At 44.1% G+C, this 27,643-nt stretch overlaps 2 long non-coding RNA genes across 4 annotated transcripts; one reads left to right on the forward strand and one right to left on the reverse strand.

Annotated features, from left to right (window-relative positions):
• On the forward strand, positions 1–27,643 carry LOC131829035 (uncharacterized). Of its 3 annotated transcripts, XR_009352687.1 has the most exons (4): positions 1–423; positions 14,002–14,105; positions 26,103–26,307; positions 27,511–27,643. It is a non-coding gene; the product is annotated as an uncharacterized LOC131829035 (long non-coding RNA). The 3 variants fall into 3 exon arrangements; XR_009352686.1 differs by lacking the exon at positions 27,511–27,643 and having other exon boundaries at positions 8–423; positions 26,103–26,311; XR_009352685.1 differs by lacking the exons at positions 26,103–26,307; positions 27,511–27,643 and adding an exon at positions 15,058–15,315 and having other exon boundaries at positions 11–423.
• On the reverse strand, positions 20,093–23,854 carry LOC131829036 (uncharacterized). The gene is made up of 2 exons (XR_009352688.1): positions 20,924–23,854; positions 20,093–20,346 (listed from the first exon to the last, which is right to left on the reverse strand). It is a non-coding gene; the product is annotated as an uncharacterized LOC131829036 (long non-coding RNA).

Raw genomic sequence — 27,643 nt, forward strand, 5'->3', positions numbered from 1 at the left:
ACAAAAGGTTTCTTTCGTGCCACTCAAAGAAGGTAGAGGGAAAATGATAGGGCAACTGAGGGTTAAAAAAAAAAAAAAAGTCATCGAAAATGTGCTTTAAAAAAACAAACATAAAACTGGTCCTTGAACCCTGTTGGATATCAGCGTTCTGAGGCCAAGGTCTAACGGGAGCAGAAGGTTGTAGGGAGGAGATAACTTCCCTTCCCGGTGGATCCAGCCTCTCCTTTAGCTAGCACATTATCCGTTCCAGTTTCCTTTTTCTTGAGCTTCATCTCGTTTAAGCAGCTCTGATGAGTGCTGGCCGTCTCTCTTGTTGCCGGGTGTTAATAGAGTGCAGAGCAGGTGAAAATCTCGGGGACATTGGACATGGTCCGCGAACACGTAAGCGCAGCCTGGAGTTTGGAAAAGCCGCATAGAATGCTGGTGAGCTCTCGTCCCTGTGTGCCCAGCTGGCATCCTCATCCTCTCTCGCCACCTCGCGGCCCTTTACATCCTCCTGAAACTCAGCCTTATTTTCCCCACCATCCCGGCCCAAGGCCTTCAAGAGAGCGCGTCAAGTACACACAGTGTTTTCAGGGAGGGGAGGGGCGTGGGAGAGAAACTGACAACTCGACACTGTCTAGTAACTCTTTACTTCCCACTTCCCTGTTTTTGCAAAACGTCTCAAACAAGGTAACTGATTTCCTGGCCACCTCCGCTGTCCTTCGTCTCCGGCATCTGGCTTTCCCATCTGGACAGCACCCACGCGACTGACTTGACTGCACCAGCCTGGCTGCCAGGTGCTTAGCGCGTGATGCTTCATTGCATTCTTACTACAACCCTCAGGTCTTACTCCTACTGCAGTGTTACCGGTGGGATGTTTAGATGAAGCAGCTTGCTCTGCACAGCAGCCCCTGTGGACCGGGCTGGGATTAAGCTACCTCTTTGTTTACCCCAAAGTGCCAGGAAAATTTTTCCAGCTTGGAGAGGCATTATTATTATTCATTTAATGCACCTGCTTTTAGCTGGGAGCATCACCGCCTTCCCGGGGGGGGGGCGTTTGCAGGTTTGTAACGGTATTCGGGTATCTCAAGGTGAGAGCTGAGAATGCTCCTGGGATCTAGTAGCTAGAAAAAGGAGGAGGACCACGGTGAGAAATGCTGAGGACCACCTCATGGGACAAAAGATTATCCTGCCTCAAATGCCGATAATGCCCGGCTCGGAAACAATGGTAATGGATGAGAATCTAATAATGGATTCGGAAAATCTAAATAACTTCCCCGAATCTAGAGCCATAAATCAAACTGATCTCTGTCTGGCCCTAAAGCTTATGCCCTGTTCACTCTCTTCAACAGAACATTAAAATATTATGTATAATTTGATTTACTCTCTGAATTATCATATTTTATATGTAGCATCTCAAATATAATTTATTTAGAGAATAGTTAACTAATTTCCTGATTGAATGTTCTTTTAATACATTTAACGGAGATAGCATGTATCATAGTATTTGCCAGATTTCCAGAAGGATGCTGAAACTTAATGAAAGAAACCATCAACGCTGTATTAGATTAAGAGAGCTGCATATTCTGGAACATGCTGCTTCTCCACTGTCGGCCAGGAGGGGAAAGGACTCCTATAGGGAAGGAGAAGGATGCGGGAGGGGGAGGCGAAAGCCAGGTGAAGAGGTTAGGAGAGGAAACCAAAAACAAAAAATCCTTGGATTTTTTATTTCATTCGGCTTATGTCCTGAGCTCTGGGCTGTCACTAGCAACGTTTGCTTCCTCTGGAACTTTGCTTTTAAAAACGTTCATGAACGTTCTAAAGGGCTGCCCAAACTTAAATAAAATTCTCTGCTTTCTCCATATATAAAGGCATCTTTTAATGTGCTCATTTCCAAAATATATGTCATGTATTTTTTGTAGCAGTCTTGGGTTGTGCTGGGCAAAGACCTTGTCATTCTTGGTTAAAAGAGCTTTGGCCTCATCAGATCGCACACAGGGCCATGCACTTGGACATCCTCGTCATCTGCAGATTTTAGCCATCCTTTCCTAACAGAAAGGCCACACACACACACACACACACACACACACACACACACACACACATATGTAGCCACCCAGAAAAATGTCGTAGTTTTAGCCTTACTCCATGCCTACCATGGAGACTCCCATCCTGAATTGGGAAAAAGGAGGAAGAAAAACAAAAACAAAAACAAAAACAAAAACAACCCTGTATCTATTGGTTTCTATAGTTTTTTCCTCCCTCTTTTCACAACTTGAGATATATTTAAATTCCCAGTGTATTCCCAGTGTAAATGACTTTCTGGGCACCAGAGAGAACAGAGAATCTCAAACTTTAGTGGTGAGAATATCTGGGGAGCTTGTAAAAAATGCCGATTTCCAAGCCCTGCACTAGAGACTTGGATTTGGTAGCTCTTGGGGGGTGTAATTGGCTTTGTCGACAAGCTCCTCAGGGGACGGAGGGGGGCTCATGAACCAAACTTGGATGATGGTTCATTCGGCACTTGGTAGGCCCTTGATAAACAGTTGGTGAATGGATCCGCAGGCTCTCCTGGCACGTCTGTTGGTATCGGGAGGCTGTTACTTTTGACCACATGGGCTTACGATCCTAGAGGGCTCTAGGATTCTAGCCCCTCAGCTTTGTCCCCATTTTCAGTGACTTTGAAAGTTGGCTGCTTTTCACAGTCTCCTGCACAGGCCCTCTCCATTCCCACTGCTTCAGGCCATCTTGTCCCACGGGGTGTTGGCAGGGTCCCCAGGCTCCAGAATCTTCCCTCCAGCTTATCTTTAAAACCACTCCCACGTGCGTTATCCTCATCCCCGTGCTTCTGTGCGTTGAACCTCTCCATGGTTCCTCTTCATGGTTTGGGCGAAGCTACTTTTCCACTTGACCTCTCGCTCCTCTCCTTCCCTTTAATGCTACTGGTTTGCACTCTTGTCCCTAAGTGTGGGTTGTGCATTTCCACCTCTCTGTCTTGGCTCATGCATCTCCCCGGGGGCAGAAAAGGGTTAACTCAGCAGGCCTGTGTCGTTCAGACCCCACACTTGCCAAAGAAATGTGTCTTTAGGACTAGCCCTTGGCCAGCTCCCAAGAGATAACCTCTGAGCCCCTGAAATATTCTTCTTCATAAGGGTGTCTTTGTGTACCGAAGTCCTGGGGTCATGCTGTGTATATGCTGTGTATACGTGTGTGTATGCTGTCACGTTTCTCTTTGTATGCGTGTGGTATATACTGTGCCCAGCAGTCTCGCTTTTTGGAGTTTAGTCTTTAAAAATCACACAAGGGTAAACTGTGTGTTGCGGTCTTGTTTGTTGAATCGGAAATCGGAAATAACTCAGCTATCCACTGATGACAATATTAATGGAGTAAGAATTCCATAGGAGAAATAGTGATAGAACTCCAATTACTGAGCCCATTCTGTTTGAGCACTGTGCTAAGGGTTTTACTTACAGTATTTCACTTTCATTTATAGCAAATCCTCTGTCAGTTAACCCCACTTAGACAAACACTGAGACACCTAGCGGTGAAATGAGGTCACGTGGCCAAGATAGGTATGACTGTACCCGTCAGTTCACAGGAGGGTAGCAAAGAGTGATTACGACAGAGTCATAGAGCCCTGTGTGCTGGCACGGAAGGATGCTTATGGCACATTATTAAGCCTAAAGAGGAAAAATCATGAAATCATTTGCATGTTACCATCTTGTAAGCCATACATATATGTCTATGCATATTGTGTAAAAGCTATGTTCAACATATATATTAAGAGTAATTTTTAGCTGTAAAAATATCTAGTAAATGAAACAAAGCACAAAGAAGTAAGTCATGGTCCATGGCCTGATCCATTATTTCCTTAGAGCAGCATTTCTTTTCTGGGTCCTAAGACCAGATCATACCAGCAGACCTCAGAGACCTTGGTGCTAGCAGGCTTTTTCAAAGAAGAGAAGAAAAAGAAAAGTACTGTTGTTGAACTAAATTTAACAAACACGTGTCGCATCCTCTCCTTGTTCTGGATTTCTGTGATATTGTGATTGTCTAACTCTTACACAAGTTGACCGTCCCTCCCTGGGCAGCCCGCGGGATGGAAGGTGACTGTTGTTCCCCACCTCATGGCAGGAACCTGGGCACTAGCCACAACTGTTTTCTCATCTCTTCATTCAAAAACAAATCAAGAGTTCCAGTTTATTGTCCCAGTATTTGTACCTTCGAGTACCACCTGAGCCCACATGCCCAGGCAGTGACTATGGAGAGGGGCATAAGAAACCCCGATCGGTTGACCTTGGTCATAAGTTGGACACTGTGGCCAGGGTACTGAGCTCTGTGATGGCCCAGATGGCATGAATCACCAATATCTGAGTTGGGAAAATTAGTTGCACCTTGGAAAAGAGAGGAGGGAAAAGATGGCAAAATGGAAGATGTCTTTATATGTGGCCTTATTCTCTTCCTGTACTCTGGTTGGAGCTCCTTCCTGTTTCATACAAACATGTGTTACGTGTTCACACCATATATTCCTTCTCATATTATACTTTTTAAGTTAATATATATTATGACCATTTATTTCCCATTGATACTATTCTTCAGAAACATGAACTTTTAGAGCTGCTTCATGTTCCATTTTATGAATGAAGTAGATCTATTTGCTTTTCAAATTTTATTTTAAAGTCTAGTATAGTTAACATACAGTGTAGTGTTAGTTCTGAGGGTACAATATAAGGATTCAGTGCTTCCATATGTCAGCTGGGGCCCATCACAAGTGCACTCCTTAATCCCCATATCATATTTCCCCCATCCCCCACCCACCTCCCCTCTGGTGATCATCAGTGTGTTCTCTGTAGTTAAGAGCCTATTTCTTGGTTTACCTTTCTCTCTCTCTCTCTCTCTTTTTACTTTGCTCATTTGTTTTGTTTCTTAAATTCCACAAAGAAATGAAATTATGTGGTCTTTGTCTTTCTCTGACCGACTTACTTCACCTAGCATTATACCCTCTGGATCCATCCATGTTGTTGCAAATGGCAAGATTTAGCTCTTTTTTATGACTGAGTAATATTCCATTCCATATACCACATCTTCTTTATGTCTTCATCTAGTGATGGACACGGGGATCATTTCCATAATTTGGCTATTGTAAACAATGTTGCAATAAACTTAAGAGTGCATATACCCTTTTGAATTAGTGATTTTGTATTTTTTAGGTAAATACCCAGTAGTGCAATTACTGGATCATGAGGTAGTTTTTTTTTTTTTAACTTTAAAAAAAAATATTTTATTTATTTGAGAGAGAGAGAGAGTATGTGTGTGCATAAGCAGGGGCAAGGGCCGAGGGAGAGGAAGAAGCAGACTCCCTTCTGAGCAGTGAGCTCTACTCGGGGCTTCATCCCAGGACCTCAAGATCATGACCTGAGTCAAAGGCAGACGCTTAACTGACTCAGCCGCCTAGGCATCCCTATTTTTAACTTTTTGAGGAGCCTCCATACTGTTTTCCACAGTGGGTGCCCAGTTTACATTCCCACCAACAGTGTGCAATGGTTCCCTTTTCTCTACATTCTCACCAACACTCATGTCTTGGGTTTTTTTATTTCAGCCGTTCTGACAGGGGTGGGGTGCTATCTCATTGTAGTTTTGATTTGCATTTCCATGATGATCAGTGATGTTGAGCATCCTTTCATGTGTCTTTTGGCCATCTGGATGTTTGGAGAAGTGGCTGTTTATGTATTTTATCCATTTTTAACTGGATTATTTTTGAGAGTGTTGAGTTGTATAAGTTCTTTATATATTTTGGATAATAACCCTTTATCCGATAGGTGATATGCAAATATCTTCTTCCATTCAGTAGGTTGCCTTTTCATTTCATTGATCATTTCCTTTGCTGTGCAGTTTTTTATTTTGAAGTAATGCCAATAGTTTATTCTTGCTTATTTGAATGAACTATACTCTATGAGTAGAGTATATTCCTCTATTGTTAGGCATTTAGCTTGTCCCTAATTTTGATCTTATAAAGCTCTGGTTTGGGGTGCCTGGGTGGCTCAGTGGGTTAAAGCCTCTGCCTTCGGCTCAGGTCATGATCCCAGGGTCCTGGGATCGAGCCCTGCATCGGGCTCTCTGCTTAGCAGGGAGCCTGCTTCCTCCTCTCTCTCTCTCTCTCTCTCTCTGTCTGCCTGCCTGCCTGCTTGTGATCTCTCTGTCAAATAAATAAATAAAATCTTAAAAAAAAAACAAAAACAAAAACAGAATTTTGGTTTATACATTTAGCATCAAGAATTCTTCTTGGTTCTCAACATTCAGCATCACAAAGAACACACATGACACATTCTACTCAAAGTTGTGTAGAACGGGAACAGAGCTTGCTGGAAGGGCAAAAATGGGTACTCCTTGCAGTGGTCCACAGAAGTTCATGTGCAAAGAGATGAAATGCACATCGAGTTAAGCACAGGAACTGTCCTGGTTTAGAAACTTTATGCCTCCCCAGGGAACCATAACTCTGACAACAGTTTCACTGGGACAAGTTTCAGGGTCCTTATAAAGGACATGTCCAGTTATAAGAGCACATGCTCAGAGAAGCTCAGAGCTATGGCTCCTATCTGTAATTTATAGTTCCCATAGCCTAGATGCCACTCAGCACAGCCCATGGTCAGGTTTACTATAAGTCATGTTGACTAGTTGTCAACATACTTGATGCGCCCTTTCATCAGGTTACCAGGTAAATGAAAGTCAAATTCTCATGCGGAAATAGGGAAAAGCTTTATAAACCCTTTACCCACAAACATTTTAAACATAAATCACTGTCCAGATATATGCTTATTTTCTTTAAAAAACAAAACAAAACAAAACAAAACTTAAAAATGGGAATATTGAGTCCAAGAGAATTAACAATTTAAAAATCCCTAATGCATACAGAGAAATTATTGGCCAGAAAGGTAGACCGGATTAAAATGCTGCTGGTGGTACACCTATCAGGGTTTTACCTCCACCTGACTTTCTGGCATCACTTCTTTCACTTTCTACCTGAATGCCACTTTCCCTCTGGCCCCGTGAACCTCTTGACCATTTCACTCATTTCATCTTCTTTCACATCTCTTGCTTAGCCTTGTCCTCTAACTGGAATGTTCTATCATTTCTCTGCCTGGTCCTATCTGATTTCCCTTTAAGGGTATTCTAGAAATGTCATCTCTCAAAATGATCTCCAGACACTGCTTCCCCTCGACTTTTTCCTAAGTAGCATTCTTGACTCACCTCTGTCCTTCCCAAAGCTTTTTGTTCTGAAGGCTACTTTAATGCTTCTCGGGTTATCTTATTGCCTTATTGTTCATACTAGAATACGAACTCCTTATAGTTAGAATCTACATTTGTAATCCTCTAGCTCAGAGCACTTTGAATAGCCTATAATGGTCTTTTAAAAATGTTTGTTGAAGAGCATGGATTAGTTTAACAATCAAGATTTATTGAACAGTTCTTCTAGGGCAGGCACTCTTAAAAGTACTCCATCCCCGGCATCTAGAACTGTCCCTGCACATAACAGATGGCCTGTGAACAAGCAGCACTGGTTGAATGAGTGACTGAATGCAGACAGAGCACTGAATTAAGACAAGTTCCCCATTCTCATGAAGAATGCATTTTAAAGAGGGGAGAGAGAGAATAAACCAACAAATAAGAAAACCAAGGGGCACCTGGGTGGCTCAGTGGTTTAAAGCCTCTGCCTTCGGCTCAGGTCGTGATCCCAGGGTCTTGGGATCATGCCCCGCATCGGGCTCTCTGCTCAGCAGGGAGCCTGCTTCCTCCTCTCTCTGTCTGCCTCTCTGCCTCCTTGTGATCTCTGTCTCTCAAATAAATAAATAAAATATTAAAAAAAAAAAGAAAACCAAGAAACAAGATGGAATAAGTGCTATGGAGGGAATTAAAAGGAAGATGATGTTATAAAATTCTGGGTGGTTACGCTAGCTTGTAGCCAAGGAGGGTTTTGCTGCCCAAGTGACAAGCTGGGTTATTTATGCCAAGAAGTCGCTGGCTGTGCAAAGATGTGGAGAAGAGTGTCCAGGGGGAAGTAGAGCCTAGGGCTAGGACCTTTGATGGAAAGAGCCTAGCATGATTCAGGTGATGACAAGAAACACACTGGGGTGTGCCAAAACAGAAAAACAGAGATGATTTTCAAAATATTTAATGGCTGCTCCATTATGAACATGGATGAATCATCACTCATTTCAACCACTGTCTCCCTCCCCCTCCCGTCGTCCCACTTTCCAACTCTGCATGTGTCCTGGATCCAGAGCCCAGAAAGCTTTAGGGACACCCATCTCATCAGTACCATCCTTTTGTTCTCCAACTCTGATCGGGTGAAGGAATACTCCCTATCTGTATTTATTGCAAGGAACATCGGGCAGATCATATTTTCGGTGGGTATACTGGAACTCCTCTAAGACTGAGTCTGAGACTATCAGCAGGTTGTTTGCAATAGCTGTAGTGTAGGGCCCTGATTCCCAAACTTTAATGCCCTGGGGAAATCCCCCAATTGTCCTGCTAAAATACCGGTTCTAATAGGGCATGGCCTGAGATTCTGCCTTTCCAGATGATACGGGCTCTGCTGGTCCATGGTCCCCACTTTTTGTAGAAGGGACAGAGCTCTGATTCTGAGTCTTGGCCCCCTGTTAAAATCCACAAGGGAACTTTTCAATCTCTTGGCCACCCCCAGGCTGTTGGATCTAAATCTCTAGCGTTAGAACTCAGGCAGATCTAATTTTTTAAATCCCCCCTGGTAATTCTGCTCTTTGGTCCTGGTGTCACCCAGTCCCCTTGGTCACAGGCTAACTCCTTTAGTCATCAATAAGGCAGCAGGTGCACTTTCAGAAAACAGACCTCCTAGGAATGAAAACCTTACCCTGTCAAAGTCCAAAGAGAAGTCTAAAGATAATTAAGGTTTCAGGTTTTTAAACTTTGTTTTTAGTAAGAGTGTGTTTGTGTTTCTTCCCTTAAGAACAGGCAGGACTTCGTTCTTGGTCTTCGGCTGTCCTAATTTAAAACCTCTGTTATTGATACTGGCCTCTCTTAAAAGAACTTTTCTTTTTCCGAAACCTTTTAGACAAACTGGGCTATAAAGTGGGGGGAAAAAAAAAAAAGAGGGACCTGGACACTGGCTTTTGCTGTATAGCCCAGTGGAATGAATTAATGGAGTCTGAGGTTTGGGGTAAATATGGTCACACCAGGTTGGCATTCTCTCCGAACTGATGAAAAAAATTACACCCTTCTGGAGCCCACTGTAATTAACTCTCGGATAGCATTTCCATTATAAATCCCTGTTTTAAGAGGTTTGTTACTCAGCTGTAAAATTTTGCTCTAGGCTACAGCTTGGACATAGACAGTTTCAGCTTGAAAGAAGCTTTAAAAATAAAAGGTTTTTTTTTTTTTTTCTTTTTCATTGAGCAAGTGAAGTGTGGTTTTTAAAAGGAATGAAATACCCACAATTCTCAGACATTCTTTGCATCTTTCTCTATTTTTTCTCCAAGTGGTCTTGATTCCCAACAAATGAAGCCTAGTTATTCACATATTTTAAACCAATTGTTTAAACTACCAAATGTTAGAGGGACTCTTTGAATTAAGGAAATGCATTTTGAGGGTCACGACTCAATAAAAAGGACAGAAAATGTTCTTTCCCGTTTTTCAGATGTGCAGAGCTAGGGTGGAGCAGAACTCTGTTCTTTGAAGATCCTCAAGTCTGTTGTTCATTTTTCAAAGGGGAGTTCCACAAGAAGACAGCTGCATTGAACAACAGGAAGTGCATTCCCTATGTGAACGCTTTCACCGACAGTTTCTCCAGGGCTTTCGAAAACGTCTCTCTGTCCTACTGCATGTTAAAATCAACAGTGGTCAATTTCAGGATTAGAAAAAAAATCTTGATTTCTGTGTCTTGGTGTCCAGGACTTCTTCTGAGGTTAGGGACTGGCACCTTTCTCTGGCTTATGTCGCTCCCCCAATGGCGTACTGAGCAGGGCAGTCTTGGATTTATCACAAAACCTCACCTGTAGCCTCATTGGCCTTCTATCTGCTCACAGTGAGTTCCTTTTCCCCACCTCTTTCCTCTCCCTCTGACAAAGGATGCCACAGCCATCGCATCTACCTCCTGCCCGGCTGTGGTGTAACAGAAACGCAGTTGCACACACCGGGGCCCGGAGTAGCTCTGCCCTAGGACCTGGAGTCTGTACAACCTTAGTAGTGGTCAGTCTTGGTCAGCCCAAGGCCCCACAGGACTTCATGCATCCAGACGGACCTTACATAGTGTGATGGTGGCAAGTTACCCTTTATAAATGTATGCTGTTAGCGTGAAAAGTACTGTTCCCTCTATGGGGTGCTTGGTCAGTTAAGCGTCCAACTCTTTTAAAGACTTTTTTTTTTTTTTAATTTGACAGACAGTTTAAAAGTAGGCGGAGAAGCAAGCAGAGAGAGGGGAAGCAGGCTCCCTACTGAGCAGAGAGCCAGATGCAGGGCTCGATCCCAGGACCCTGGGATCATGACCTGAGCCGAAGGCAGAGGCTTTAACCCACTGAGCCACTCAGGTGCCCTAAGCGTCCAATTCTTGATTTTGGCTCAAGGTGGTGAGATTGTGAGATCGAGAGCCAGGTCAGGCTCTGTGCTGAGCCCGCTTAAGATTCTCTCCCTCTCCCTCTACCCGTCCCCTCCTCCCCCACCTGCCCCACTTGCAAGCTCACTCTCCCTCTCTCTCAAAAAATAATAAATAATAAATAAAAGTAGCATTTCCTTTGCAAGAGGAGATAATATAAAATCATGGCCCATAAAGATTCCATTCTATTAATTGGAAGAAAGAACAAAGGTAGGCATTGACTTAAAAAACACACTTTGAGTTCTTTGTCAGTGGTGGTAGGGAATTCAAGGTGTTCTGGCTGTTACCCTCAATCTGATTGGCCGTCTCCATTCTAACTGAAACAGTGACACCTCACATTTTTGTCCAGACATCACTAGGGAATGCCGCCTGACCGTGGCCCACCCCCACTCTCCTCCCATACCCCAGACAGTCTGGATCAAGGCTTCCTCCCTCTGGCTTCCTTCTTCTCTGTCCTCCCACTGTACCCTCCCTTACCTGAAATGTAACTCCTCAGAATGTCTGCTCTGTCTGCTCTCCACCAGCCAGGTTGTGAGCTCTTCGGGGTCAGAGACTATATCTTATTCATTGTCAGAATCCTAGGCCATGGAGCCTTGCCCCAGGACAGGGCTCGATGAATATTTGTTGTATAAATCAGTAATAAAACAAATAAACCAACAATGTGGGAACATAGAGACTTGTGCCTAACCAACTCTTGAAGTCGTTTGCCAGTATCCGATACTACTTTCTGGTTTTATCCATGTTTTGGGGGGAATAAAAGAGTCTGGTTTGGTTTGACGAGGCTCATTCCTAGCAGTGGCAGTAGAAATGAGAGTAGTAACAGCGAACATTTCCAGAGTGTTCAGTCACGAGGCACTCTTCAAAGTGCTTTTTTTTTTTTTTTAAGATTTTATTTATTTATTTGACAGAGATCACAAGTAGGCAGAGAGGCAGGCAGAGAGAGAGGGGGAAGGAGGCTCCCCATGGAGCAGAGAGCCCAAAGTGGGGCTTGATCCCAGGACCTTGAGATCGTAACCTGAGCCAAAGGCAGAGGCCTTAACTCACGGAGCCATCCAGGTGCCCCCAAAATGCTTTCTTTACAGAAGCCATTGGCCATACTTGACGGATGAGGAGACCGAGCTATAGCCCCCATCACTACTGCTGGTGGTTTAAACCCAGCGATTTCCACCTGAACCACCTTTAGTCACTGTGGCCTGTGCATGAGATAAGCCCACTCGGCCGCCTTCCCTGTGTCGTGGTTGACTCTTTTCGCATCAGTGGAACCGTGGCTCTTCTGCATTTAGCTTGGCAACCACCACACGCCCATGCAAAGTCCGTTTCTCTGATCTTCATTTCCTTGTAACGTGCACATGTTTTCCTTTCAGCCCCTAGCTGTTAGTGTTTTATGACTCGGGGAGCTCGAGGAGGTAGCTGTATTGTTAATGTAAGTCATTACCAAGACGTTTCTGCTCTTTTCCACAACCTCATAATTTGTTAAAAGTTCTGGTTTGGGTTTTCCTCACGTCTTATTGCTGACAGTTTTAGCAGTGTATGCCAGCATTATCGGCTGTCTCCAGGGTACCAACTGAGACAGGAAGGTTTCTGTAATTGTCTGAGATCACTTGCCACTTTATATAGTACAACTTGCTCATGTAGGTACACTCTGCTTCCCAGCGAATCTTCTGGCCCCAGTGGGCTATAAAATCATCTGATGCCGCTATAACTTTAAAGACAACAAAATATTAGCTCGGGGATGCCTGGGTGGCTCAGTGGGTTAAGCCGCTGCCTTCGGCTCAGGTTATGATCTCAGGGTCCTGGGATCGAGTTCCGCATCGGGTTCTCTGCTTGGCAGGGAGTCTTCTTCCTCCTCACTCTCTCTCTATCTCTCTCTGCCTGCCTCTCTGCCTACTTGTGATCTCTCTCTGTCAAATAAATAAATAAAATCTTAAAAAAATATATTAGCACGGAATCGTTTGCTTTCGTTAACTCACGTTTTAAGGCTGCTGCTGAGAAGGGGGAAAACGATAAGCCGGGATTCTTTTGTGAAATGAAAAAAAAAATGGATATTTTTCTCATCCTCACTTCTTTTCCTTGCTGATGATAGCAGTTTTCAGTGCTATTCTTATAAGCTTTCTACTAGTTCTTTCCCATTTGATGCATGGATATTAAAAAATTTTTTTGCAAACAGTGGATCATGGCCAGTTTCAAAAGCTGCTCTGACTCAGGTTTTGCTTGAGCTGATAGCAGTTTAAAAATGAGCACCAGTCCAAGGCCACACAGTTCGTTGGGGCCCAAACCGAGGCTGGACTCTGGCCCCCAGACACACAATTCAGTGTTTTTTTTCCCCCATTGTTCCACACCCTCACAGTTTATTGGATTGACATAATGGTCCATACTGTGTCTTTGCAAGAAAAGTTAAAGAAAGAATTCACTTGCTAAAAGCCAATTATTTTGAGAGCTCCAAGTCCTCCTAGATTTAAGTTCCCAAAGAGTAACACACGCACAACCACAAGTGGCTTGCTAGGAGTCTAGCAGAAAAGCGACGTAAAACCCATCTTTCATTTTCTAGCCAAACACTAGCCTGACCTAAAGCTAAGCTAAAACAAAACAAAAGTGCATGGGACATATCTGAGCGCCCTGTGGGAGTTACTATAGACAGAACTGAAGAAGGGATAGTCATCATTCAACTCCCAGCAGGAGGCTTTCTGCAGCCTAGAGCAGAGGGAGGTAAAACTCCTATAAATATCAGCTGATACAGACTGTCTTTAAAGTGAAATTTGAGCAATCACATTTTCAGAGACTGAGAATATTCTGCAAATAGTAATAAAGACCCCTTCTCTGCAAATAGTAATAAAGACCCCAAAACAAGGAAGTAATGGATTCCCAAGCAGGCAGAGTAGGTTAAGGACCCATGTCAGACTCAGAAGGAGGTCAGCAGAGGCTGGGAGAAGAGAAATCTAGATCAAGCCAGAACAGAAACAGCTCCCCAAGCCACACTGGGCAACAGCTCTGTGTAGCCCCTCAGGGAGGAAGGGATGGTGGCTGTCATCAAAATTCTACCCCTGGTTATATAATGATTGTGTTAATATAGAATAAAATATGTGTGGTTCTTTTCTCAATGGCATCTCTGTCACCCTTGTTGGATTCCTTTAATATTTCCACGAGGTCCTCAGTTAGGAGGCCCCTCTAGGAATAGAGATACCCACCCACCTGCCATTTGGAGTCATTTCTGGGGAGGAAAGTGGCTTATCCTTGTCAAAAGGGGCTTCAACCAGCTTCCTTTCTAGCTGGGTCTGCGACATGTTCTCCTGGCCTAGGAGACTTTCCCCAGCCAAGCTTCTCTTTCCTTTGTTCACTCACTCATTCATTTGTTCATTCCTTCAAGAAACATTTATTGAGCACTTACTATGTTGCAGGCACCGTGTTAGCTTCTGGATATAGAGCAACAGCAAAATGAACACAGCCCCCGCCTTATTGTTCGTACAGCTCAGCTCTGCACGGGAAGACAGACAAGAAACAGGTAAGCCGATAAATGTACAATTCCATCTGTAGAAAAGGGTCCTGAATGTGGGGGGAGAAAAGAGGAAAATCACGATGTTCTCCAATGGGGAAGAACAAGAGACATTCCACCGAGGAAGATCATCTAGGATCCTCTGCCTGGGGAGATGGTAATTAAATCATTTTGGTCTGTATGCACCTTGTCTCGTCAATATATCATAAACACCCTGGAGACAGGGATTTCTGCATTTGGCAAAGTTAACACACACAAATAGGTGCTCATTAAATTCACTGATAAGGCGGCTGCCTCTTTGTCTTCCAGATAGGGTCGGTCTAACTCTGGGTTTTGACCTCGTCTTCTGCTCATCTATTAGTTCCCCAGGGCCTTATGGATGGTGTGTGTCTTTGCGGTTCCCAGCAGGCTAGAGGACGCTGAGGAATGATCTTGGGAAAGGCTACCTTCCACATGCTGGCCTTGGCTGTTGACGCAGGCATCCTAGGAGGGTTTGCGGGATTACCTCCTGTCTGGACAGTTGTCTGTAGCTTTAGTGTTGCTCTGTCCACTCTCTTAATAAAAAAAAAAAAAAAGGCACCACAGTCAGAGTCATTATTAAAAGGGAAAAATCAAACAGTAATAACACTCCAGAGACACCAGAAGTATTATGAAAAGGAAGTGTTTAAGTGGAAAATACTGAGCTTTGGAAACAAAACGGCAGGCATCCGAACTTACATAGGAAGCCCCGGGAAGGGATACGAGGGACGGTGGGGAGGTCTTTTGCCACTGAGTCAAGTCCCCAGCATTTGCTCTGGGATTTGAAACTTTCCATAGTCTTACATTTCATCAGCTGCTTTGAGTTACGTTTAAAGAAACACATTTTTAGTGAGAAATTTTTGACAGAGAACGGGGAGCAGATGTAATGCTTTGGAATAATTACTTCCTTTGTTGACAGCTTTTTTTTTTTTTTTTTCCACAGCACCCACTTGCAATTAAATACAACAGTAATTAAAATCTCTAAATTCACTCAGAATGACTGTCCCATCGGTCACATCCAGAAAGCCTTCAAATGTCATTGTGAAAAGAATGTCTTCTCAGAGATGCCGGGTGCTAAGACAGAGGGTTTGCATTTTTCTAATTTGTAGTCAGAAATTGATAATATGCAGGAAATGTTTCACTGATTTGAAAATCATTGCCATGAATTAAAAATCCAAGGCTAGAGACCATAGGATAGCTTAAACTCTCTTAGGAAAAAAAAAAAAAAAAAAAAAAAAAGGGAGACAGGGTTGGTTTTGTTGTTTTTTGGTTTTGGGAGGCGGGGGTGTTTGGGGTTTTTTTGTTTTTGTTTTTGTTTAACATTTTCATATAAATTACAAGCACATCCAAGGATTTAGTGACATACATGTTAGCGACATAGACCATTCCCCCAGTGCAGACATGAAACATTCGGTCTAATTTAGCTATGATCTCGGTGTGTCTTTCTGAGCCTACCCCTAACTGAGACAGAGTATGTTTACATCTGTTGGTAAACCTGTCAGTTGAGTCTCTGCAGGTTTTTAAAGTGATTCAAGAAGGGCCTCTCCTCCCCCATCATCTTCACTCCAGTCCTTACGAAGCCGAGCCCTTCCCCAGGGCCTCTGATACATCCCTCTCCTATTCCTGTAACTCTGATGTCCACTTTTCCCACCCACAGAGCACGGCAGGATTGAGCCTCAGTTTACCTTCTTGTCCTTAGTTCTCCGTCTAGATAGCATGCTGACCCTCCCCGCACCCTCTGCCGTGCTTCTTTCTCCACAGGGAATGCCTTTCTTCTTGGGCATGCCCCTCTAATTTCTCTCCACCCTTGAGCCCCAATCTGAGAAGAGCTGCTCCGTGAAATGGGTCCTAAGGTCAGCAAGCGGGGTGCGGGGTGAGCCTCTGTGGGAATCCTAGGGCATACAGAAAGTTCTCCATGCTGACTCAAATCACATTCAGGCCCTCTTTTCTCCTCGGAGCCACAATCGGAAATCTTCTCCTGATATGCCCATCCCTTAATTCTCACCTTTTTAAAAAATTAATTAATTTATTTTCAGCATAACAGTATTCATTATTTTTGCACCACACTCAGTGCTCCATGCAATCCGTGCCCTCTATAATACCCACCACTTGATACCCCAACCTCCCACCCCCCGCCCCTTCAAAACCCCAAGATTGTTTTTCAGAGTCCATAGTCTCTCAGTGTTCACCTCCCCTTCCAATTTACCCCAACTCCCTTCTCCTGTCTATCTCCCCATGTCCTCCATGCTATTTGTTATGCTCCACAAATAAGTGAAATTGACTCTCTTTGTCAATTGTCAATCTCTCAAGTGCTAATTGACTCTCTCTGCTTGACTTATTTCACTCAGCATAATCTCTTCGAGCCCTTCAACAGATGAATGGATAAGGAAAATGTGGCCCATATACACTGTGGAGTATTATGCCTCCATCAGAAAGGATGAATACCCAACTTTTGTAGCAACATGGACAGGACTCAAAGAGATTATGCTGAGTGAAATAATTCTCATCTTTTGTTCTTTTGCTCTTTTGTTTCCAAGGAATGGGACTGAGAATTGGGGGACTTTCCTGGCCAGTTTGGGGGGTACAAGTAGGACGGAAGGAGACTGGCTCCCCAGCACTGTTGGTAGATAATCATTCGCAACTTGAGAACATTCAATGAGCCCTCCTTGCAGGGATAGAAGATCTCCAGCCTCGTGGACATGAGTGTGAAGAGCGAGCTCTCAGTCCTGCTGGTGACCTTCAAATCCTCAAGCTCCAGACATTCCCAGCCATGCTTTGTCCCTGTGGGATTCCCGTGAGGTGGGAGAATTAGGAAAAACAGGATGAGGGAAAAGACAGAGTTTCGCGGTTCCACCGCCTACAAAAGGAGGTTCACTTATGCTCAGGGTCTAGGGCTGGGTCTTCTGGCTGTGAGAACACGCAAGCTAACATACACAGGTCAGTCGTTTGAGAATCCATAGGACTGTCACAGAAATCCAAGAACAAGAAGGAAAAGCACACCTGGGTGCCTCCCGAGAACCACAGCCTGGAAACTTCTAGAACCTAGGCCATTATTTTCTTAGACTCACCCACATTACTCAGCACACCTGTTCCTTCCTTCTTGTTCTCCGCTGTCTGTCTTGTTCCCTCACAGTCTTTCCTCCCTCATGATGTTCACCTGCCCTTGGCTTTTTAAGTCCTCTCTTGCTTCTCACCTGATCCCCTTGCCCTCCTCTCTTGGTGTCACTTGACCTGGGATCTTCATGTCCATTTCCTGACTGGCTGGACCTCTCAGCGCCCATTCTACCTTGCCGAAAACCCTGTGCACGGTCCCTGAGCAGCCTAATCAAGGCTCCCACCTGGCCTGTTCTGTGTTAGTGCGAGGGGGCGGTCTTCGTAGCAATCAGTCACGTGGTAGGTGTGACCACTCAAGAGGAGAAGTTTTTCCTTCTAGCCAGGCAGGGATTAGAGCCCACCAGGAGCTCCAGGGTCCAATGCGAAAGATGCTGGAGGGGGTGAGGGTGGCAGAGCTCCCAGTTCTCCCCTCACCACGTCTGTTTGGGGTAGCGAGCACACTGGGAAGCCTCTTCCACAGTTTGATAACCTAGCCTACTGGGCTCCTCACTAGGACCTTAAAATGTTTTAAGTTATTGCCTTACTTTACAGTTAAATATTAAGACAGGATTTAGGATCACACACTCATGGAAAGATGGCTCAACTTCCATGACTGCTGAATTCTTTCTTTAAAAAAAAAGGAGAGTCTCCCTCCCATATAACTCATTAGGGTCTACTCTGTGGGAAAGGTCCAGGAAATAATTGTGAACACCTGAGATAATTGGCCGCCTTTGCCAACTACCGCTCATAAGAGAAGGATTTGCCCATCGCTGTTGGAACTCCTGAAGCTTAGTCCTAAGGTTTAGGATTAAGGGCAGTTGTCAGATATGAACTAGTGCAGAATCAAAGCCCCTACTCAGAAAAGGGGGAGAAGGCGAGAAGCCACAGTAGAAGGTCCTTGTTACCTCGGCCCCTGTCTCCCTTCTGGGCATGTTGAGCTGATGAGGAGAAAACATGCCATGTCTACACCTGGTTATGTGGTTGGTGAAGAGCCAGAGAGATAGCTTCTATCCTGTTCCCCAGGTGGCTCTGTCTTGTTCCATGGCTGCAACAGGGCCCTGAGGTCCTGGCCTGGAAGCTACTGATCAGACTCCTGTTCTCTGTGGGGCGGGCTTCTGCTCTCAGAGGGTAATGAAAACGTGTTGTGACTGGAAAAAAAACACAACAACGACAACTAGAAAATCAGACCGCAGTCTATCCATCTTGCCCTCCTCATGGGCGGGGGATGTCCTGTCACTTGTCACTCAGGGTCTTGTTTTCATACTACTCTGCAGTGACAGTTGGACACAAAGCAAGAAGACCAGGGTAACAGATGACCTCTCTCCATTAGGAAATGTATTTATTTGATTAAGTTAAATGGGGAGAAACTCACTTCTGCATGAAGGTCAAAAGGAATTGGATAAAAATACGACATCAACACTTTTTTTTTTTAATTGTTCAGTAACCTAGAAAGAGAGGGAACAAAGAGATAGAACCCAAACAAGATAAAGAATGCCTACGTACAGCCAGCAGCTAATATGATATACATGTTGAAAAAAATGAGTCCCACTAACACCAAAAATAAGATAAAGATGTCCTCTCTTACCATGTCTAATGCAATCTGGAATTTCTATTCAATGAAAAAAGACAACGAAAAGAAAAGTGAGAGGGAGCTTTGGGGAAGGAGCTAAAATTGTGGTCTGTATCTAATATCGCTATTGACCTAAAAAAAAAAAAACAAAGCAATTAATAAAAATTATCAGTCCAAAAAAGAGACTGGAATAGGTCAGAAAGATCTAAAATAGACATAATTTTTTTTTCGTTAAGTACAGCATGAGTGGTATTGGAATTGGATCAAGGTGATAGACCGAACTCAGATGACTGCCAGATTTTTAGGACAACAGGGATAAACCCAACAAGCACAAGAAACTAGGAGAAAGAAACATACACCAGAGAAAAACTCTATGAAGAGTAAAAGAGAACGCAAGACCCTCCACACAGATTGGAGAAATACGAAGACTGGGAGGGGGGCCTTGGCTCCATCAATACGTGATTATACGTGATTAATAGTTCACAAGCAGTGTTAACATTTCCTTGGCCGTTTTGTATATTCCTGTGTAAATGTACATACATATACATGAATATTTATGTATTCTATTATTGGGTTATTGGAGTCACGCTCCTACTAAGGTTTAGAGTTTGCAGTCAGGGAAGCTGAGGGGAGACCTTCAAGGTCACCAGGGATAAGGACTGGGTAATATCCACGGGGTTTGGCAAAGAAAGAGTTAAGCTGGTAGGCTTGTGTGGAACAGCTCTGGAGGGCTCGCTGGAGAAGAGTCCTGGCTCCCAACATGGGAGATGAGGGAGAACAGAGAGCGCTGTAGCTAGAGGAGGGGCTGCGTGGCACGAGCGACTTGACTTGTAAGCTGGGAAAAGCTTGAATGTGTTATGTAGATGGTGCCCATGCGTGTCAACATCTGGAAGAATGAGGAGAGTCACTAAGAGCTCAGTGGTCGGGGACAAGTCAAGGCAGAGCCAGAAAGTTCTTTGAACGTGCCGAAGCAAATGGGGAAGGAGTCCTGGAAGGAATTGACTTAGACACCACCAAAATGACTTCAGCAACACATTCTCCTGCCTTCTCACTAACAAGAAACAGTGGCACACACAGCACTTAGTAACTTCCACGAGCGATGGCAGGAGATGGCCTCCAGCTCTTGGATCCGTCTTAGGATCCCTCCTGCTTAAGCCTGGGGCTTCCTTCCAAACCACAGAAAAGACAACCAGAAGTGGTGGGACCATCCTCAAATCTGAAAACCATCATGGCCCTAGCTGAGACCTCCATTTTCTTCACACCAACTGTGTACGCTTAGGGTAGCTAAGCTATGGGAATAGATCCAAACACACAATGACTCAACATAATAAATGTTTATTTCTGACTCGCATAACAGTCCAGGTTGCGATTCTGGAGAGTAGGGAGGCCTGTGTTCATGGCAGCACCAGGATCTTTCAGACTTGGTTTCCAAGGTCTCAACTCAGTTGGCCGGTAGGAAGAAAAGCATAAAGCCTAGCACAGGAGAGGTCTCAAAGGCCCTTGCCAGGATGCAGCACAACTCCCTTCTGCACACATGGCGTAGACTGGCATAAGGGCACATGGCCACACCTAGCAGCAAGAAAGACAGAGAACTGTCATCTAGCTGCGTATCCCGGCAGAAGATGTACATTTGGGAAAACAGCTGGTGTTCTCCGCTAAACATCTTTTCTTTGTCCCCCCCCCCCTTCACTCTGCTGCCAGAGTGGTCCAACATGGAACTTGAGTAACGTCTGGTGAGTGCATGAGTGGGCGAGAGAATGGCATCTGTAATTCTCCTCAAAGCTCCCCAACGTCTCCCCATCAGCTACAAGGCAAAGACTGTAACTTCCTGTCATTGCCTCAAGGCCCTTCCTGCTCTGCCCCTGATTTCCTTCTTAGCTTCATTTCACACTTTCCCTCTGCTCACACGAGCCTTCGGCCAGACTGCGCCATTTGCCATCGCCCGACTTTGCCATGTTCTCTCATATGCGATGTCTTTACCCACTTCTCATCTCACTTTTCCACCCACAGAACTCCCACGTATCCCTCAAGCCTCAGTTCAAGAGTCGCTTCCTCTTGGAAGCCCTCACAAATGCCCAACTTCCACGTCCACCCAGGCAGAGGTAGAGGTGGGCTCCCCCTTCAGCCCCTTGGCATCTGGACCCACCTCCAGTCCACAGCTGCCAGGTGATCTCGTGATTCCGTGCTGGGATACGTGTCTTTCCCCCAGGAACAAAGCTGGCTCACAGGGAAAGCAGTGGCTGTTCTATCTACTCTCTTCCTGTCAGCAATGGGGCAGCAACCAGTCAGCCATCTTTAGCTTTCTCCGTTTCAGATTCCACTAGCAGCCAAAAATAAGCATCAGCGTACAGAGAAAATATCAGAGAAGTAAATAAGAAGTTCCCTGCTCCTGTTGGGTAAAGAGCACCACCGGCATCCAATGGGGCTTGCCTCATCTTCCTTCATCATTTGCACTGAAATCACCAAATCCTATCCATTCCACGTTCTTGATGTCGCTGGGTCCCCCTCCTCTCTGTGTGCTCCACCCTGGCAAGTCCTGCCCTTCCCCCTCACTCTCTCCTTCTCCTAACTGACCTCCCTCTCCTCAGGCTCCCCCTTCCACCATATTTGCACCGGTACAGATCCAGGAGGGGACTTCTAGGGGCACTCTCTCCATCCTAGCTGGGGCCAGCTCCTCTCCCTAAGCGCTAGGAGGTCCCAAACTCTTCCCAGCTTCATCCCCTGCACACCTGCCCTCCACCGATGCTTGAACCCCAAATTGCTGTTTATCATTCCTTGACTCTAATAGAAACGTTGAGCCCTCCAAGTCTGGCCCTCTCTTTGGAAGCACCCTTCTGCCCCAGTCCCCACCCTGCCCTTTCCTACCACAGAACTCTTCATTAGGAACTGACGCAGAAAAGATCTTCAGAAGCCATCGCAGCACACAGAGGTCCACACAGAGCTATTGAGCTCTACCCTCAGTTAAGCCATGTAGAGAAAAAGGGGAGCCCTGCCCCTAGAGGTATGGGTGGCTCCCACATGTGGGTGATCCCAGGAAACTTTTCAAGACGGCCAAGAAAGAAGCGTCTTGCAGAGGCGCCTTGAGAGAAACAGGCAGGAAATTCTCCCAAACTGACCCTGACCCCTGGCCTTCTTCACTCAAAATCAACCAGTATTCCATTAAAAAGTTGCAGCCACAGAATAGGGCATTCTTTCCTTGTGATTAACACTACCCAGAAGTCTCTGGTTTCCCTGAATTTGTGTTAAGTAGTAGCTTTCAAAGATGATAATATTTGCCAACAATCCCTGGGGCACCACTTTACATTTTCCTAAAACAAAAAGGGGATTATTTTGTCCATATTTCTCCTCTCTACAGGCTTTGGCCCTATAGTCGCTCTTGCCCCCTCTGGCATTAAGTAGCAATGCTGTCCCATTAAATTATGAGAATCACACTTTGTCCTGAAACATCGGTTGTCAATTAAGGTTGACAAACAAGCTTCCTGACATTCTCAGGAACATCTTGCCCAGCATGTGGTTACTCATTTCTCACTCCTTTTGTGAAACACTGGTCCCGGACAAGCAGGCAGAAATAAACACAGGAACGTTTGGGGTTTTTACCAGCTTCCCAGCCCCACCTTCTCGATTCTCCGCGCCTGCATTGCCCTCCCCAGTAATGGGCTTGGATGATCGGGAGAAGAAAAATGAGGCTGTGATCATTGTTGATCGAATAAAATCGAATAATTCTCTGTGGACGGTTTGTTATTTTTCTCCTCTGGCTTTTCCCAGCCTCCCTCGTAATGCAGGAGGGAGGGGTTTGTTATCTGTCTCCCTCCCGCCTGCGGATCCATGATCCAGATTTTGGCTTCCCTGTAAGGTGCCGTGTGTCAGCTCTGTGAAGGTAGACACAAGTACTCTGTGCCCCTCTGCCTGTTGTGTTTCGTGCTCCACATGTACAGACCGAATTAATTCCTCAAGATCCAGCCCCATTTCTTTCCTAACCAACCCCAGGTTCACTTGTGCCTGATACTATGTACATATGTGTATATATATACTTATACACGCATACAGATATGTTTTTCCACATGTGTTCACAGACTTTCTTTGGATAATTCAATATACCAAGCATCCAAAGTAAGTAACCTTATCCCCATTTTATAGATGAGAAAACTGAGCATCAGAGACATCTCAGTAATCAGGTTATTAGTCTGAGGTAACCTAGTAACCTAGTAACCTCAGTAATCAGGTTACTAGATCTGAGGGGCAGACCCTGCCCTCACATTCAAGAACGTCTAATGCTACAGAGATCTTTTTACTATGCCGCCCTGTCTCTTACCACTCCCAGAGGACAGAAGTCTTCTTCACTTCCCCAAACCAGCAGCAGCATCACATAGTCCTTCCAAGGTTATGTTTATTTTAATATCCATATTCCTTTGAGATTATTTCTGTTTCTGTTCTTTACCTTATGGGATGCTGTGCTTGGGAAAACCTTCTGCCTGCGATGGGCGCTGGCACCCTTGGCAGCCTTTTCCATATAGAACGTTTTGGCTTGGATTTCTCTCAATTCTTACACTTTAGTAAAGCTTCCCAAGCCCCACCGAAGGTTTTGTTGTCTGTACGCACATCTCCTCTGTCTTCCTGGCTACCCCTCTCTTAGGACGGACCATCTCTTTACTAATAATATTTCATGTGAGTATCAGCTGGCTAGCTTCCCCCCTTTGCTTTTTTAATTATCCAAGTAATACAACTTCACTGTAGAAAGGATAGAAATTTCATAAAAGTAAAAGGAAAATGTTTAATAATTAGAAATCTCACCCCCCAGATGGGTCTGAGGGAGGACACGAGTTGTGATGAGCACTGGGTGCGGTAGGTAAGTGATGAACCACTGAATTCTACTCCTGAAACCAGCACTGCACTGTATGTTAACTAACTAGAATTTAAATAAAAATAATTTTAAAAACTGGAATGCCCCCCAAAAAAGAAATTCCACCACCCAGAGAAAATACTTTTCCTACTGCTGTCTCCATCTTGCATTATTTTTACCCAGAAAAATATATTTGTATACATGCATGCAGAATTTTAAAAATAAAATTATATTATGCACATGAGATATTTTTAGCTAAAGATTTGTCATTTAGTGTTCCAGGAACTTTAAAAAAGAAGACTTTTTTTTTTATAAAGAATAAAATTTGTTACATATTTTTAAGTATTATTTATATTACTCAATTTATCTATAATCACAGATACTTTTGTCTCTCTGATTAGGTAAAAACTCAAAGGAATTATGCTAAGGTTTCTTTCCACTGTTGGTTTGATTCTTCTGTTCACAGATTACAAGTAGAGTTTGTAGTATATATTTTGTTGTCCAGTACATATAATTTTATTATAGTAATTTTACTGAAGCTTGTGTATGTCAGCAAAAAGACTGCAATCCTTCCTCCCATTGCTGATTTTTACACGAGTATATAACTTTTTATGTTAAAACTGGCATATATGTATTGAGTACCTACTGTGCACAGACCCCTGCCCACCCAAAGCTCATGTTCCCATCACAAGTAGGACTCTGCTCGGCAAAGTGTAAGTAAGTAATTCCGTAAGCCTGAATTCAAAAAAGTCACCAAGCTGTTTCCAGGTGCTGTTAATTTTGTCGTGAATTCATGCACGGGCGTATCTGGACCTTTCTTGAGTTCAGAAGCAGCCTTGCTCCCTTTCCTCTCTCCCTGTCAGGACCGCCATTTATCCACATTGCACCTTTCTTTTTTGTCTACCCGTTGCAGGTCCGGGATGTTCCTTCCAGTTCTCTGTTCTCGTTGTCCTTTTCCTCTGTGTTCTCAGAGCGCATTACACTCGCCTTTCACTGAACTGACCTTATTCTCTGCAGTGGCGACATTGCTCCTTGTTGCTTCCAATGCTGTTGCAGTTTCTGCCACGGTCCTACCATCCCCTTGCATTTCCCTTTCTCTCCCATTTTGTTGTCTTACCATAACATCTTTTAGCTCTTCTGTAAGAATTCATGATTTCTCCCAGTGCCCTGAGAGCATTAAGCGAATGCTCCCTGGGATTTCCCTCTTTCCTGAAATGGTTTCATCCCCTGGTTTCAAAAGGTATGGCGATCCTCTAATTCTCTCTGCGGCAGAATTTTTTCATCTATCTCATTTCTGTCTTGTTCTATTGATGTTTGCTTATTTTTTAAGTCATTCACTTAATTGAAAAATATATTAGTAGAAGATCTCCACATGTCAGGCACCAGAAGGAAAATGGTGAAAGGGAAAAAAAAAAAAAAATCCTAGGAGTGGCTTCCAGTCCCATTCCCTGCTGTGAATGAGACTATAAACAAGCAAGAAACCAAATATCCAGTATGAACTGGGGCAAGCTATTAAAGAAAAAGAAGGGAGTCCTTCAAGAGAGAATACCAAAGGGGGAGGAGTCTGCCTTTCACTGGGTGATGCGCTAGACCTCCTGGGAAGTGACAGTTAAGATGAGACTTGGAAGATGAAAATGAGCAATCCAGATAAAGAAAGGATAGGTGTGAACTAGGCAGGTATGAAGCACAGCAGGTGCAAATGCCCTGAGGCTGGGAACGCTCTTGCTCTTCTCTGTCCTAATCATTCTACAGAATCTAAAGTGAAAGAGATGGACAAAACCAGGTCACTCCCAGGCTTGGATGTTCTCGGAGATGCTATAAGAAGTTACTAAGATGTTCAAGGAAAGGAGTGCATGGTCTGACTGAGACTTTAGATCTACCGTGGCTGCTCCTGGGAAGCACAAGGTGGAAAACAAGTCTGTTAGGATGCAAAGTAAGTGATCCGAATGAGAAGTCACAGTAGTTCAGATATTGGCAAAAGGATTCAAGATGTATTTTTGGAATTGGAATTTTGGATTAAGTGAACTGGATCAAATGTGGCATAGAGGGTTTCATTAAATAAGAGGAAGAAATTGCTAGGCTTTAGGTTCAAGCAATGGAGTGGATAATGCCACACTCTCAGCAGAGAAACAGGTTTAAGGGTGAGAATCAGGAGTCGGGTTTGGGACACAATTGTGATGCCATTTGAAAAATAGACAAGCTTGGGACTTTGAAGGGAAATCTTGGATAGAAATATAAATTTGGGAGTCCTCGGGTTACGGAAGGTGCCTCACATCATGTGAATGGATGAGGGCACCATGGGTAAAAGCACAGAAAGAGAGATGAGTAGATCCAGCTGGAGAGCTGACTTGTGTTCTCAAAACCATTCCAAAAGAAGTCTACAGAAGACTGGAAAGAACTGAGGCCAGAGTCTGCCCCCGGGTCCCACTGCACTGGGCTAATTTGTCTTTGTTGGTTGACTTCCATATTTCATTCTCTGTTGTAGGAAGGCAATTCTCCACATCAGTTTGCTGTTGGCTTGGTAACCACTCTTGATACATCCGCTCACATGAAACAGCCCTCCATCCTCTAGAGAAGAAAGTAGACGTTAATACCACTCTGTTTGGGAAAGTCCTTATCTGCCTCCATGTGAAACCCTGAGTTACTGAGAAGATGGATCAGAGAAAATCCCCAATTTGCTTTTCATTACCGTAAGCCATGTGTCATGTTCTTATTTTAGCCACATATCCCATCCTCATTCTCAACTTTGATCACTTTAACTTAAGGGGTGCTGATAGGGCTTTAGGATTTCCTTCTCTCTCTGTCACTTCCGTCTGGTCCCACTGCTCTGTACTTAATAGAAATTCTTTGAATTTTGAAATTCTTTGAAATGTGGTTGGCATCATTCCCTGGTTTCAAAACAAATTAGTTAGGGGTATTTTGTTTTTATTTCTTTAATGTCTCTTGGCCATTTCCAATTCTGAGAAGAGCTTCAGAAATGTATACATAAGTTACCATCCTTGCCAAAAGTTCTGTGGCAGCTGGCATGATTTCTTGATTCCCCTACATGTTCTTAATTCATATCTAAATATTCTCAGAAAACGTGTTAAAAATAGACCTTTTCAAATTCACAACACAACAAGGACTTGTGTTGTAATGTATACTAGATCACACCACCTGGTCCCCTGTTCATTCAATAACATATTGTTAACAAGAGAGTTTAAGATTCTAATGCAAATGAAAAGTGGTATATCCAAACAATGGAATAGTATTCAGCCACAGAAAGGGGTGAGATATCACATGGATGAAACTTGCAAACGTCACACTAAGTGAAAGAAGCCAGTCACACACACACACACACACACAAAAACACGTATTACATGGTTTCGTTAATACGAAATGTCCGCTGTACAAATCTATTGAGACCCAGAGTAGATCAGCAGTTACCAGGAGATTTGTGTTGCATGTGCTTGAATTTCAGTATACCTCTATCTAATACTCTTACATGCTTTTTCCAAGATTCTCCAGCATCTGTGTCACCTACCTCCTGATAACTTTTTGCCTGCACTCCAAAAACACTGGTTCCACTCCTGGAGACCTGAGGCCTCCCTGAGGACTCGACGTTTCTGTTTCAGTCTGGACTGGTTTTCCTCTAGGCCTGCTCTGTCGTTCTATTTTTAGGACTTCCTTTTGCTGTTCTCCCTCCCCTTTCCCAGATCCCATGTCTTCCTCTTTCTTGGTTTACTTCCGCATTTTCCCAGGACACATTCTCCCATACCTTTCCAGGAAAGGTTGTATAGGTGATAAAAATTCGGAATCCCTAAATATCTGAACATCTGTCTATTCTTACCTTGGACTTGATTGATGATTGCGTGAGGTCCGGAGTAGTTCTAAATCGGTGTATTATTCTACAGGTGATTCTTGAACGTGCCTTTGTAACTCAATTAATATGGTAAGTACTAGAAATAGAAAAGTGAGTGAGTGAGATATGAGGAAGTCAAAACAAGGGTAGATTCTTCTTTTTTAACTTGATTTTTAAAAAGAGAG

This window comes from Mustela lutreola, chromosome 4 (assembly GCF_030435805.1).
Source record: "Mustela lutreola isolate mMusLut2 chromosome 4, mMusLut2.pri, whole genome shotgun sequence".
NCBI classification, from domain to species: domain Eukaryota; kingdom Metazoa; phylum Chordata; class Mammalia; order Carnivora; family Mustelidae; genus Mustela; species Mustela lutreola.